This window comes from Protopterus annectens, chromosome 8.part0 (genome assembly GCF_019279795.1).
Source record: "Protopterus annectens isolate FY-2018-M chromosome 8.part0, PAN1.0, whole genome shotgun sequence".
Lineage (NCBI taxonomy): Eukaryota > Metazoa > Chordata > Ceratodontiformes > Protopteridae > Protopterus > Protopterus annectens.
In genome coordinates, this window is record NC_056741.1 from 1,466,802,856 (window position 1) to 1,466,818,152 (window position 15,297).

Here is a 15,297-nt window from a genome sequence, read left to right on the forward strand (position 1 = left end):
GTCCATCCTTTCCTCCTACCACACACAACTATATATCACCGCCCCTCCACCATGTCAGACAGAACCCTCTAACCAGTCCCGTAAAACTAAGGAATGTCCCTATATCACCTTGTGTCCTCACCTACTCCCAATCTCTCTCCTACCTATATAATAATCTAGCATACAAAACCAGTCCTCATTATTCCCTAAAACAAGCTAAAATATTACACAAACTAACCAAACTCTACCTATACCTTCTCCAAAAACTCACTTGCTGGGGGGAAATTCACCCTAATCAAGGGCCCAATATATCTATCAACTCAAACTTAAACAGGCAAATCATCTCTAACCCAAGACCTGCCTCCTCTATCCTCCTTTTGAACATAAATGCTAGAAGCATACTTTACAAAACACATGAACTTCATGCCCTGCTAGTTCTATACAAACCAGAAATTGCTGTGCTAACAGAAACATGACTTAAACCAGAAAACCATAATAATGAAATTACATCTCCTGGATATACTATTATATGTAGTGACAGAATTGGGAAAAGGGGGGGAGGTGTAGCAATACTATTCCAACTCAATATTGAACAATTCGAGTGAAATTCCAAAGAAGTTGAAGATGTAGAACCAATTCTTGCCAAACTGAAGCTTAATTCCAATAAACAAATAATTATTGCAGGGGGTTATATCCCAACAGGCAATAATACCACTATACTGGAAAGCCTACTAAACTGGATGTCAACCTCTCTCCCACAAGAAACCATACTATTAGGCAACTTTAATATTGTCAGGTCTGACTGCACCAGCCAAATCCCCACTACCTACATTAACCTCCATGGGTTCACCCAAATTATATCTGATCCCACTAGAATTGACAATACCTCCAAATACCAGTCCATCTTAGACAGGATTTTGCTTTCTGACCCCACTTTTGCACAACGGTCAGGCTGTCTTCTTGAAAGTCTGAGCAACCACCAAGCAACTTACCTAATCAGGGACCGATCCCACCATATTCACCATCCTGTCCTCAGAGTAACACATAACAAAAAGTCCTTTAGAGATACTGAATTAATTAATGCACTAAAATGTTGTAATTGGACTCCCCTAAAACAACTAACTCTAGACAAAGCTGTGCTACACTTTAACTCTACGTTCCTAAACATCTTAAACTATCTCACACCCTCTAGAACTATTAGAATAAAAACTAACTATGCCCCCTGGCTAACAAACGATACTAAAACATTAATGAAAGAAAGGGACAAAACCACTACCTTGAGACAACACTATCAAGAACTCCGGATCAAAGCCAAAAAACAAATCAAACTTGACAAAACTAACTACTACAAATCCACACAAGAAAAATATGCTCATAACCCACAAAAATTCTGGACCACAATAAATCATTTACTGCACCCAGGAAAATCCACCACTTCATCCCCTATATATTACCAAACAACCATGAAAACATTCCCACCCAATTTAATAATATTTTTTTTTTACAGAAACAGTCCAAGCCCTAGCCAACACCCAAAATATTACTTGTGCCCCCAGTTCAACAGACACTCCAACCCCTTCCAACACACAAAACTACCTCTCCAGCTTTTCCCAGCACCCAGTCTCTACAAATACAATTGCTAATCTCCTCAAAAAACTTCAACCAACCACACTGGCAGCTGATAATCTGCCAGCAGACTTCGTTTAGATGACATCTGAAGCAATAGTCTATCCAGTGTCCATCCTAATAAGTAGGTCAATATCATGGAAAGTATCATGTATGCCACAGCACAAAGGAGATAAATCCCTAGAGCTGACCAACTACCGCCCCCATCATGATTCTATTTCCTCTATCTAAAATATTGGAAAGAGTTGTTCATTCTCAACTCATGCAGTTCCTTCTAAAAAAATGACCTACTAGCTAAATCACAGTATGGCTTTAGACCTTCCCATAGCACCACCACAGCACTACTCTCTTTTACTAACACCATCAGTCATCATAGAAACAAAGGACTATTTGTATCCTCCATATTCTTAGACTTATCCAAAGCCGTTGATATGGTTAATCATACTGTACTCCTAGAGACTCTATCTACCCTTAACATAAGCTCTTCCACCATATCATGGTTCAATACCTATTTATCAGACCGGGAACAAGCTGGCCTATGGCAAGGTCAGGTGTTCCCCCTATTACCAGTAGCCATAGGTGTCCCTCAAGGGTCTGTCCTCAGTCCTTTGCTGTTCTCACTTTTTACTAACCAGACCGCCTCAGCCTCACTCTCAACCTCAGTAGTGCAATATGCAGACGACACCACCATTATATGTGCTGCCCCCACCATAAAAGAGCTTCAAACCATAACTCAAAATAACTTTACCCTTGCAGAGTCATGGTTCACTAACATCAAACTTATTCTTAATCCCAAAAAGACAAAACTCATTCTCTTCAGTCCTGGAAAATCTCACCCTCTAAACAATGACTTTACCATAAAATCTAAAGAAAATAGAAAAATCAACCCAACCACACACACACACTAAACTGCTAGGTGTTGAAATTGACAATAATCTGAAATTCGACATAGACATAGCCCAAACAATAAAGAAAGTTAACAAAAGTCTTGGTCTCCTTTATAGGATCAAACAGTTCATCACCAACATACCAAAGCCACTGTAGCAAGGAGTCTCCTCCTATCTATTCTTCTTTATGCCTCCCCTATCTTTAGCAGCATTCGCCACAGTGAACTAAACAAAATGCAATCTTAAAGGTTCATAGGTTGGTACTGGGCTATCTGCCCGAAGGCATATATTAGCCCAGCCAGTTTGTGCGGTATGCACTGCCCCTTTAGTAGTTCCCTAGACCCTTGTACTAGCAGCTAGTACCGTTGGCCTCTATCTAGTAGTGCTGTTGGTGTGATCCCTGGTGTGAACTTTCTGTTACCCATCCACTCATCAAGGTTCCTCTTGAAGAGTGATAGTGTGGGGCTCTGTCTTATGTAGATCGGGACCCTGTTCCATAGTAAGGGAAGTCACTGCGAAGGGAATCTATCCCTCCAGCATGTTCTATTCATTGTTGTGTTGAGGTTTATATCCCTAGAGCGTGTATCTCGAGTAGATTTGGTTTTGCTACAATTCTGGGTTGGACATGGCTCTGTACGTTAGACAGAGATCGCCTCTGAGAAAGCGGTATGCAACAGAGAACAGTCTTAGCTTTTTCAATCGTACTGCATAGGGCAACTGTTTGAGGCCAGTAATCCTCTTGGTTAGGTACCTCTGTGGTCTCTCCAGCTGCTGGAGATGTCTAGCCAGGTACATTCAAATTGGTGCATTGTACTCAATAATGGGTCTGATGAGGGAAGAGTAGAGGGGCGCCATTACACCCTAAGATCTTGATGCGAACCCTTTCGTGATCAGATGGGTCACATAGAAGGATTTTCTAACCACTTTGGCAACATGGTTATCAAAGGAAAGCTGACTATCTACTTGGGTCCCTAGATCCCTTATTTCTTCTTCAGATTTCAGGGGATTACCTCCTTTGTTGTAGTTTGCTGGTACTCTGTTTTTTCCAAAGGGGATTACTACGCATTTTTTTGCATTAAGCTTGAGCCCATGGCTTTGACACCATGCATCAGTCTCATTTAGGCCCTTCTGGATGATCTACATGTTGGCTGGAGACTCTATTATAGCACCCAGTTTGCAGTCGTCCACAAACTTAGTCAGCCACAGCCCTTCCGTGCTTGCCTGTACTTCTGAGAAGTATATGCCAAACAGGAGGGGCCCCAGGACAGAGCCCTGAGGCACACCACTCATTACTGTTCTGGATTCGGACATAGATCCTGGTATTCTTACTTTATGGGATCTGTCTGAGAGCCAGTTTGTGATCCATCTTGTGACGTAAGGGTTTATGCCCAGGCTGGTGAGCTTATCAATAATACCTGAATGGGGAATGGTGCCAAATGCTTTAGCAAGGTCAAGGTAAGCCGTGTGTACCTCCTTTCCCTTATTTATAGCCCGAGTAACTGTCTCAAAGAAATCCACCAGGTTCAGGAGGCATGATCTGCCCTTGACGAAGCTGAACTGTGTGGGGTCCAACGACTGGAGGTTCCCAATCTCTCCATTTATGAGTTCCATAATGATTTGCTCCATAGCCTTACAGATCAGACTTGTCAGGCTTATTGGTCGGTAGTTCCAAGGGTCAGTTGTGGCCCCACCCTTGTGTAGCAGGACCACCATTGCCGTGCACCATTCTATGGGCACATATCCTGTGGAGAGGTTGAGAGTGAACAGGGTATTAAGATGCGGGGTTAATGACACAGCTTGGGACACCATCTGGTCCCATGGAGGCAGTGTTTTTAGCTTTAGATAGAGCCTTGTTAACCAACATATCAGTAATAATTGGACTTACACAATCCCCTGGAATGGTAATAGGCCCTGTTGGTGGTGAGGGGGGAGACATTTGCACTGAACCTGTCAGCCAAGATGTTGACAATCTCAGAAGGGTCAGTGTATTTTGTTCTATTTTGTACTAGATCAGAACAGACCTGAGCATTGCCATTTAGGTTTTTGATGTAGCCATAGAAGGCCTTATGTTTATCCTTGACATCCTTGGCAACTTTCTTTTCAAAATTAGCTTTAGTTGACTTGATGAGGGCCCTCAATTTCTTACTAATGCTGATCAGGGATGATTTTTCTACTTGAGATTTGGCCTTTTTTTGTATAAGTCTCCTCCTTTTATTGTAAAGTTTGCTTATGGCTGGGGTCCACCAGACTGGTTTCTTCTTGCTTGAGGAAGGAGTCTTGGTTTTATTTGGGATAGCACGGTCCATGCAGTCCTGAAGATGCATATAGAGTGCCTTGGTGTAGGATTCTGCATCCTGGATATCATTATTCTTCTCCAAGGGAATAGTGAAGCTTTCCACTTTGGATGCAAGTAGTTTGAAGTTTGCTTTGGAAAGGTTTTTGACTATAGTTTCTTTGACTGGGGGAGGTGGAGGGGTGAGGATGTCCAGGGTTATCAGTTTGTGGTCAGATCTGACCAATTAGGGAGTGATAACGGGTGTGGTACAATGGGCGCCCATATTTGAAATGATTAAATCCAATATGTTGTCCCCTCTAGTGGGGGAACACACTAGTTGTTCAAGGGCATTTGAATTTATAAATTCTATGAATCGCTGAGCATAGGAGTTGGAACATTGGTAGTTCGCCCAGTCTGTACCAGGGTAGTTGAAATCTCCCAAGATTATGGTGCTGGGTAGGACCTTTATATTTTCCAATGTCTCAAGGAATACAGAGTGAGCATCTTGGGACATGGTGGGTGATCCATAACCGGCTACGACTTGAAATGTGGTTTTGCCTGCTGATAGTTGCGCATGGATGATCTCTGGGGCATCATGCTGTGCTACTAACCTGGATATATGGGTATCCTTGATGAATATGGATACACCTCCGCCCTTTGTACTGCGATCCCGTAACTGAGGCTGGAAGGTATGATATGAATTGTAACCTGGCAGTGCTGGGGTGCTCTCTTGAGCCTTGAACCAGGTTTCCGTCACTGCACAAACATCGATTTTCTCCATGCTGAGGAGAGCCTCGAGTGTGTGCATTTTGAGGTTGAGACTTCTTGCATTGAGTAGCATTACCCTTAATTTTTAGTTACCTGTGCTGGTTGCAGTGGTTGGTTTGTTCTTTGAGCCTTGCCTAAAAAAGGCACTATGGGGACGGCAAGAGCCGTGGCCAGTATTCAAAAACCTAAGGGTGACAGGTGCAACCCATCTCTGGCAAAACAGCGAGGCTTGTCTATCATGTCATCCCAGGCAGACAGACACTGGATCCCCTTAGAATGACACCAGAAGCTTAGCCAATTGTTGAAATTGATCATTTTGTCTTTGTATTGTGGTATCATTCTAGGTGAAGGTAGTATGCTACTCAAGGTCAGGGTCATACCAGCTTGGGCTACATGATCAGAGAGCTCCTCAATGTCTCTTTTCATGTAGTCCAGGGAGGTACATCCTAGATCATTCACACTAACATGTAAAATGACAACGTCATACTTGTACTTGTTCTGGAGTGACCTAAGTGCCTGTGTTATGTGGCAGATCCGAACACCCGACAGGCAGCTGACAGTATCCTTCTCCTTGTTCAGCCTGGTGAGTGGAACATCCGTGTGCCTTACTATAGAGTCTCCTATTACTAGTGTGTGAGGTATGGTGTTTTGCCTTAAGGGCTGCTGTGAGGCACACACTGCTGAGGTGAATTATGTGTTTTCTGGTTTGTATTTGGGGGTGCAGGTTGTTTGCTTGTCTGCTTTGGAGGGCACTGTTTCTTTTTCAGACTGGTACCTAGTGCCTCCAAATATGTTTTTGTGTATTTATGCATATGTTTTGCCAGTGCTTGTTTTGTAGATTCATGTGTGACAGGTGGTGTGATGCAAATGTGTCCCTTATCCTCTTGACTGTCTGTTACAGTCATGGGTTGAGAGCGCTTAGCCTCCAGTCTGGCTGTGTATTTGCATCTCTCACAAGTGTTTGTGTCTAGAGGTAAGAGGAGAGGGTTGTCTGTATACATGAGGCAGTTGTGACATTGTTACAACAAGATTACCAAGTTTGCCACAGGTGACTCACAGATCCATCACTGCCTTGCCCTCAAGCAACTAAATTGGCTTGAGCTACCTCAGCTATTCCTACTCAACCAACTCTTAATAGCACACAAGCTCTACTACCTTTCAGAAATAAAACAGCACTTTAGCACATAATTCATCCCTATACCAGCCTTAAGATCCAATAATCAAAACCTCATCAATGTCATAAAACATAAAAATGAAGCTGGGAAATCTCTCTTTGCCTGCTCTATTGCCAACATCTGGAATTCACTTCCAAGTAAGTTAACTTCTACCTCCTCCTACCTCCAATTTAAAAAACTCCTTAAAACCCATTACTTAAATAACTGGCTTTGCTTATGCTACTCTCCAGGTTAATCCACACTATGCACTGCTGCTAGGAATCTGCCAAGATCCAACTATTCCAATGATATGTCCTTTACAGAGCCAGTTGACCTGTTTAACTAATGTAAGGTTCCGAAAAAAATGAGCAACCTTCTTCTAGTGAGAAAAAAATGTAACTCTCAAGTTTTTCTTGCATGCGTCATTCACTATAAAAACTATCTAGAAATTGTTAATGCTTGCTTATGTATGCCTATTTGTATTCTTGTATGTATACGTTCTTATTGTCATGTGGAGCTTTTCTCCCTGGACCTCCACTGAAAATGGACCTGTGTCCAGTCGGACTTCCCCAGTTAACAAATGTAAAATAAATAAATAAATAAATACAAATAAACATAATATCTGTGTGTGTGGGGGGGGGGGGTTAAATGCATTCCATTGAAGTACATCATTGGCTTGCCCACATCTTAGTTGTTTCTCTAGCTACTATAAAATAATTTCAAACCAAAGTCACTGTAATACTGCCTGTTGCAGTTAACTTAGGGGTATGTTAGCAATCTATCAGCTTGTGTTACTGTCTTTAAATTTATGAGGATTTGTCTTACCACTTGTTTTACTCGAGTTTTACAGTTAGTTTTCCTAGTACTTACTCCACCGTGGACCAACCCACTCCATTCACCCATCAGTATGCTTTGGTTTCACACCTTTCCAGTTCACACCCACCCCACTACATGTATACTTAAACCTCACTTACTCCACCTCCTCTACTCACCCTGCTTTCCTGTACCTAACTTTCTATCCAATCACAGATGGTTGTCTTTATACCATCTCCACCCACTTCTGTTCTAAATTCCTTCCCAAATCTCACTCTGCTCCTTCCCCATCAAAAACTACCTGTTCTATACACTGTTACCTCACTTCACCATACCACAAACATTTTACAACACTAACCATGCTGTTTCTCTCCTGTATTACCTTATTCAGCATCTTCCTCTCATTCCTAACATCAGCACCAGTAATAGTAATAATTAAGCACAGCTCAACAGTCACTTCATCCTCAGCTAACAACCATCTTCCCATTAGCTACTTAAAAATCTTTTCAATCTTATTTCCAATAACTCTATTCCTCTGTTGTAATTCCAAAATATCAAAGTAATGCCAGTCCATATGTTAAGATAATGCTTCCAGCCATCTCTGCTAAAAATGCCTTAATAAACAAACCAACTTTCTTTACCATACATCAGTGTGATGATATCCACCATAACCCGAGGTCTAATCAAACCCAAAACCATAAAATACATCCTAAAAGTTTAAAAATAGTCCCTCTAAACATTAGAAGGATATACAACAAAGTCACAGATTTTCATGCCTGGATGACCCGACACAACCCAGACATCTTAGCTACAAGTGAGACCTGGCTAAAGCCTGAAATAAAAGATTATGAAATACTACCTCCTGATTATAATAATATAAAACTCAATAGAACATATAAAAACGCAGGTGGAATGGCTATAATCTTCCCAAATATGCTCACAGTAACTCGCTATACAGGCACAATCCCAAATTTTAGAAAATCACAAATCCTAATCTCATTCCTCAAATTTAATTAAGCCAAAAGTATATGCATTGCTGTGCTATAGATTAGGCTTCTTCAGAGTAGCAAGTATTGATTTTCCCTACAATGTCCAGGCAAATGTAATTGTAACTCATCCAATGTGGTTTATGTGGCTACCTGTCTTTCCTGCCCCAGGTTTTATGTGGGGAAAATGACCTGGAGATTAAAGGACAGAATAGGTGAACATTTAAGGGCCATTAAAATAAGGATGTTTACAATGCTTTGTATATACATACTACAAAATGTGACAACTTCAAGAAATTTAACTTTTTTTTTATAATTGATAACATTTTATATAAAGAAAGAGGTGGAGATGGCAAAACATTATTAGAAGCAAGAGACTCTAGATGGCAGCTTGTTAAATGATTATATTTCTATTAAACCATTTTTAAAAGTAAGGCACGATCAGTTATCTTATCAGTAAGAGGTTAAAGCTTCATACTCATGATAGGAAAGATTTAGAGGGGTTCTGATTTTTGTGAATATGAACAAATTGTATTTATTCATGTATTTTTTATGCATTTTTAAGTGCTATAAAAATTGTCCTTTTCTTTTTAAACATTAATTGTTACAAACTGGTTCCACCATCAGATTGGTTGTTGGCATAAAACTTTTAGTATTTAAATGGACTCTATGTGTAACCTAGAACAACTCCGAAGAAGCCTAATTGTTTTTCAGGCAAAAATGCTTAGCTGTTTTAGTTTCTTTGTGTATATAGTATAAATAAACAGTCCATTGCTTTTTACTGGTTGCTGTATTTTTTTTGTTGTTGTTGTTTTTATTAGTCCATGTTTTGGTCTTATTGACGATTTTGTTTCATGTTAATTTCTCCTCTATCTCTTACAAAATAAGTTAATCACCAATATGCAGCATGGATTTCATCCAGACCACAGCATCTCTACTTCTTTGCTATCATTTATAGATACTGTCAGTAAAGCTTGTGACTCTAATAAACTTGTATCTGCAGTATTTCTGTAGCTATCAAAAGCCTTTGACATGATCTCTCACAGTAAACTCCTCAATCAGCTCTCCACCCTGGGTCTAGCATCTCCATCTATTCAGTGGTTCTCTAGCTACCTTGTCAACAGGCAACAACCTGTAATCCGTCTCCACATACCTTCCCACTTCCACAGGAATCCCACAAGGTACCATCCTTGGCCCTCTACTATTCAATATTTTTATCAATAAGCTGCATGCATGTTCTTGTGAAGGCACCTTGGTTCAATATGCAGATGATTCTACTCTCATCTGCTCTTCCAACACATTACCTCACCACCAACAAATCACTCAACAAGCTGTCATCGCCATAGAAACTTGGCTTACAATGGCACAAGTCCTACTCAATCCCTCTAAAAAGCAAACTCCTCCTCTTTACCACAAAAACTCACCCTCCTAACAAAGCATCTTTCAAAATTGTTTTGGCAAATAGCACTGAAATTGAATTAGTCAGGCATACCAAACAATTTGGAGTCAAAATAGATGATAATCTTAATTTTGACCTCCACATTCAAAGCAATATCAAGGAAACCTATCAAAAACTAGGCATGGTATACAGAAACAAACATTTTCAGAGCATACCCACACAACTTATTCTAGTTAAAACCTACTTTCTGCCCTAACTTCTCTATGGAGCACCAGTTCTGACTAATTTACAATCCTCCATGCAAACAAACTTGAAAGCTGCTACAACAAAATTGCTAAGTTTACTACTAATTCAACGTCCTTTACCCATCACTGTAAAGCTCTGCATACCCTTAGCTGGCTGAAACTCCCTGTCCACTTCTTCTACATTCAGCTTATGAAATTATACACAAACTATTAGCCTGACTTTTAATCAATATGTATTTTCCAAAAAGGCACAATGTTAGGACTTCATGATGGATGAAAGCACTTAACCTGTTAACCTGTCAATTGTGAAGTGTATTAAACTTGTTGGATTTTCCAGTGGCCTGTGGTGTTTCATCTTTTGGGAATTGTGTGTTTTATCTTGCTTATTGTGTTTGGTTGTGAGTTTCCAAAAAGAACTCTTGGATTAGAAGACAGACAACTTCTCACCATAAATAAATTCCCTGGATAAAGCCTATACTTTTACTCAGTAGCAAAAAAGTGGAACTCCTTACCTTTAAGGTACCCACCTTAAAATGTTCCCTGAAAGAATGCCTTACAAAATCTTGGACCTGCTCCTGTGCCAATCCTAGCTAACCTTACTCACTATACTTCATCATCCCCTTCAACTAGATCACACTTCAAAACCCTCTCTAGCCTCCTCCTCCATTCCTTTTTGTTTTCCCCACAACCTTACCTTATTTAATTCATCTCTGCAGATCTTTACCTCTTTCTCTTTCCTCCTACTCACCTAAGCTAGCCAAAGACACTGAACCCTGCACTCTTCTTATAATCTCCTTCTGTCCACCCTCTTTCCTTTTTCCTTCCACAACCATAATGTCAACATCATCTCTCATACTAAGACATCACTCCAGCTCACCTCACTGTCTCTAAATCATGTAATATCTGCTCTCTCTTTAAATATCTTATTAGAATTGTCTCTGGTATCATTTATCAGATTCACTTTAGAATCTCGAAATTCTGAAACATCAAATTTCATATGATCGAGACCATATGATCAATGTTTGGAATATCGAAATTCTGAAACAAATCCAAAAAAAACCCAACAATTTAAATGTTTCTGCAGGGAGGCAAGCCCCCCTACAACCCCATGTGGGGGCTGTTCCCCCCACACCCCCGCTACTTAAATATTCCAACTCCGAGATTGCACTACAGTGAGGAAAAGGGAAATCTCCCATTCCCCGCTGTATGCAGATCTCTGTTCACAATGTCGGAATTCCGAAAGTTCGATCATATGGTCTTGTCCATATGAAATTCGATCTTTCAGGATTTCCGCATTGTGATGTGTTCCCCATTTATCACATACTAATCTGTATAACAAATATGTATATTGACTTTTTCCTGACATAGTCTCTTCAACTCATATCATAGTTTTTCATTGCACTCTACTATGAAACATATGTTCTACATTTTTTCATTATGACATTTTTTACTCTTATTTAGTGTAACATGATACTTTGTGATTTAAAGTATTTGTACTTATGTTACATGATACTTTGTGATAGAAAATATCTGTACTTGTTTTTTGAAATATTGTGATTGTGGAGTTTGTTCTCTGGGTCTCCGCTGAATGGGCACTTTCTGGCCCAGTCTGAATTCCCAGTAAATAAATATCAAATAAATAAAATAAAAATTCAGTTCCGTGAAATAGATGCTAAGTGGAGAGGACCCAGTGCAGAGCCCAGTGGGACTGTACTAGTGACAAGCCTCTTTGTGGATTTGGTCTCTCCTGTCCTAGCTTCCTGGGCCCTGCCTGTGAGTCAGCTGGCCATCCACTGAGTTACAAAGGGGATTATGTCTAATTCCATGAGATTCTTTGCAATTCCAGAGGGGAGTACTGTATCTAATTCCTTAGTTAGGCACCATTTTGCCCTCCTCCATTGCTTTGGTAATCTTCCCAAAGAAGTCCATCAGATTCATTAGCTTGACCTGGTTTGACAAAACCAAACTAGGTTGGGTCTAGTGTCTGAAGGTTTCCTATGTCATTGTTAATCATTTCCATGATAATTCTTTTCATGGCTGTGCATATGAAACTAGATGGACTAATGGGTCTGTAATTTCTGCGATCCATTGATGGCCCACCCTTTGCAGAGGAATGACCATTGTAGTCTTCCATTCACTTGGCATGAAACCTGTGTGGAGATTATGGTTAGATAATGACACCAGTAGCCCTGATAGGCTATATTTCAGGCTTTTTGCCAGGCATCCTGGGATATTATCAAGGCTCACGGAAGCTATGTTCTTAGCTGTAGGGAGCACATCTAAGACCTGCTCCCTGTTGGAAAGTTCGTGATAAATGGTATTTTCTGGAGGGTGCCTAGAAGTTTGAATGGGGCTATATCAGGAAATGAATTTGTCAGCCAAAAGATTTGCTATATCTCCCTTTTTCAAGAACATGGCTCCATTTGCTAACAGTTTTGCACAGTGTTGTCTGCTGCCTGTGAGATTTTAGTCATAGCTAGAGAAAGTCTCACAGTTGTCCTTGGCCTGGACCATGCTATCTTTATCTCAAAATTTGCTTTTTTGGACTTAATTAATCTTCTTAGATGTGCATTCAGTTTGATGAGAAAGCTCATCTTTTTTGGGTGTTACACGTATTAATTTTAGCTCCAACCTTTTTTCTTTTGAGTATGACCTGTGTAATTTTGGATTTTACCTAGGTGGTTTGTTTTCTTTTTGAGTAAGTTTTGGGCTCCTGGTAGGCACAGCAGCCTCTGTCCAGTCACTGAATAATAAATCCTCATAAGCTGCTGCATTATCTGGGTTTGTGATAGTTTCTAGCCATTACAGGGTTTGCTGGAGTTACAGAATTAATTATTTTGAAAGAGACTGCTGTGTGGTCCAGCCTTACAGGACAGGACATGACATGCGGGGGGTGCATCATTCTCCCATATTTGTGACTACGTTTTGTACCTCTAGTAGGCTTATGAGCTAACTTGTCCAGGGTGTTTGTGTTTACAAAGTCTAGGAATCTCTTTGCATACAAATATGGGTTCATGTAGAATTCCCAGTTTATAGAGGGATAATAAGGCATTTGGTTGAATGGTGAGCATCTCCTAGGGATCTACGTATGAGCTATAGGTATCATGGGATATAGAGGGTGACCTATAGATTGCTAGGATATGTTATGGTGATTTGCATGTAGATAAATTTCAAGACATCATCCTGTTTAACCAATGAGATCAAGACACCCCTACCTTTAGTCCCTGTCTTTGCAGTTGCTGGTCTAAAATGGGTGATGGGCACTAAAACCTTGCAATGCTGGGGTACTCCCTGCAGTTTTGACCCATGTCACAGTAGCTGCACAGATGACTCAATTCTACAAGGTGAGGTAAGCTTGGAGGGAGTAGAGTTTCTTGTTTAGACTCTAGACATTTGCCATTAAGCAGTTAGCACCTTTAGATTTCCTTGGGTAGGTTTTGATTTCTCAGAAGGTTTGTCAATTTGACAAAAAAGGCTATACTGGGGAGGACAATGGTTTAGCCAGCATTTAATAGCCTAGAAAGGACAGGTGCAGACAGTCTTTGACAAAGCAACATGGTTTAATCATGTTCTCCCATGCTGACAAATATCGTATCCCCTAGAAAAACGACAAAAACTATGCAAATTATTAAAGTCAATTATCTTTTGTTCATATTGTGGCATCATTGGTGAAGGTGGAATGCTGCTTTTTTGCTAAGGACATAACAGCTTGGGACACATACTTCAAGAGCTCCATAATGTTTCTCATTGTATTGTCTAAGAAGGTACATCTGCAGTCATGTAACATATGTAAACTATTACTGAATCATACTGGTACTGTGGTACAATGACTTGAATGCTTGCATAATTTGGTAGATCCTGACCCCTGATAGGCAACTGATCATTATTTTCTTGTTTAGCCTGGTGAGTGTGGCAACAGTATGTTGTTCAATAGAATATCCTATGACGAGAGTCCAGGGTATTGTATGACTTGCCTTAATGGCTTGGTAGTTGAGGCTCCGCAAGGTATGATTGTATGTGCAGTGTTAGATGTTTCTACTGAGTGCTTTCCAGTTTGCACACGATAATTTCTGCATGTGAAATTTCTGGGTGGTCTTTGGGGTTTGGGAAGATTGCATTTTAAGTCTGTTCGCATAAGCAGGTCTATGGGTAGGGTTCTCACTATGTATTGTGGTTGTAGCATATGCATTTCTGACAGCCAGATTATTATGAGTGTTTGTACATACAAATATTGCTTTCGGAAACATTGTGTATATACAGCTCTCACAAACTATTTGTTTCCTTGAGGATTACATGGTTGTCAGTGAACATTAAACAATAGTTACATTGTCTCAGTATTCATATATCCACCAAATTGTCTGGCAATAAATTGGAAAAGTGCATGTCGTTTTTGTAAGGTGCTTTATTGGGTGAGCTACAAGGGTGCAGTGCAAGATGGGTTAATAGTGGATAAAGATATTTTTGAGGCAAGAGACTAGACTAAGCTATATAATATTAAATTGCAGGGCCAGTGCTCCTCAGTGCTCAAACTAGTTTCTCTATGCTATTCAACATGCAATGAAGATGCTATACGTTCACCAAGTTACTGGTACAGTTTCAGAGGTGGTCTTATAAGGAAAATATGTCTTCTAGGTGTCTGCGCCTACACAGGACAGTAGTAACCACTGCTGAACAGTGAACAGTGGCAAGCAAATGCTGAAAAATTATACAGGCCCTTAAAACAGAGGAAAGTGGCTCATAAGTCCTCAGGCCAATAAAAAGCCTACACTTACTCCTTTCTTATGTGTTTCCCAACCAGATACAGCAGGCTACCTACTGCTACTAGATAACACAAAAGCAATTGCTTGAGAGTGTAATGTTACAGCAAAACAACTTGAAAGTGCCTTGAAGAGGTAGGTTTTAAATATTACAGATGTTTTAAATGAGGTAGAAAAATTAACAATAAAGCAAGAATAAAGCAGTAGCATTCTATAACATTTAACTGAAAATGCAAAATAATAACATTTGTTATCTGACAAGGATGGAGGAGGATTACTTCAAGGCCCTCTTAGAATGTGGTGAGGGTGCCAAGTAGATGGGAGCTGTAGAAAAAATGAGCAGGAGCCAGTATGCAGTAAAGGAGCTTTACTCAAGAAGAATACTGGTTTGCTGGATGGGCACTCGGT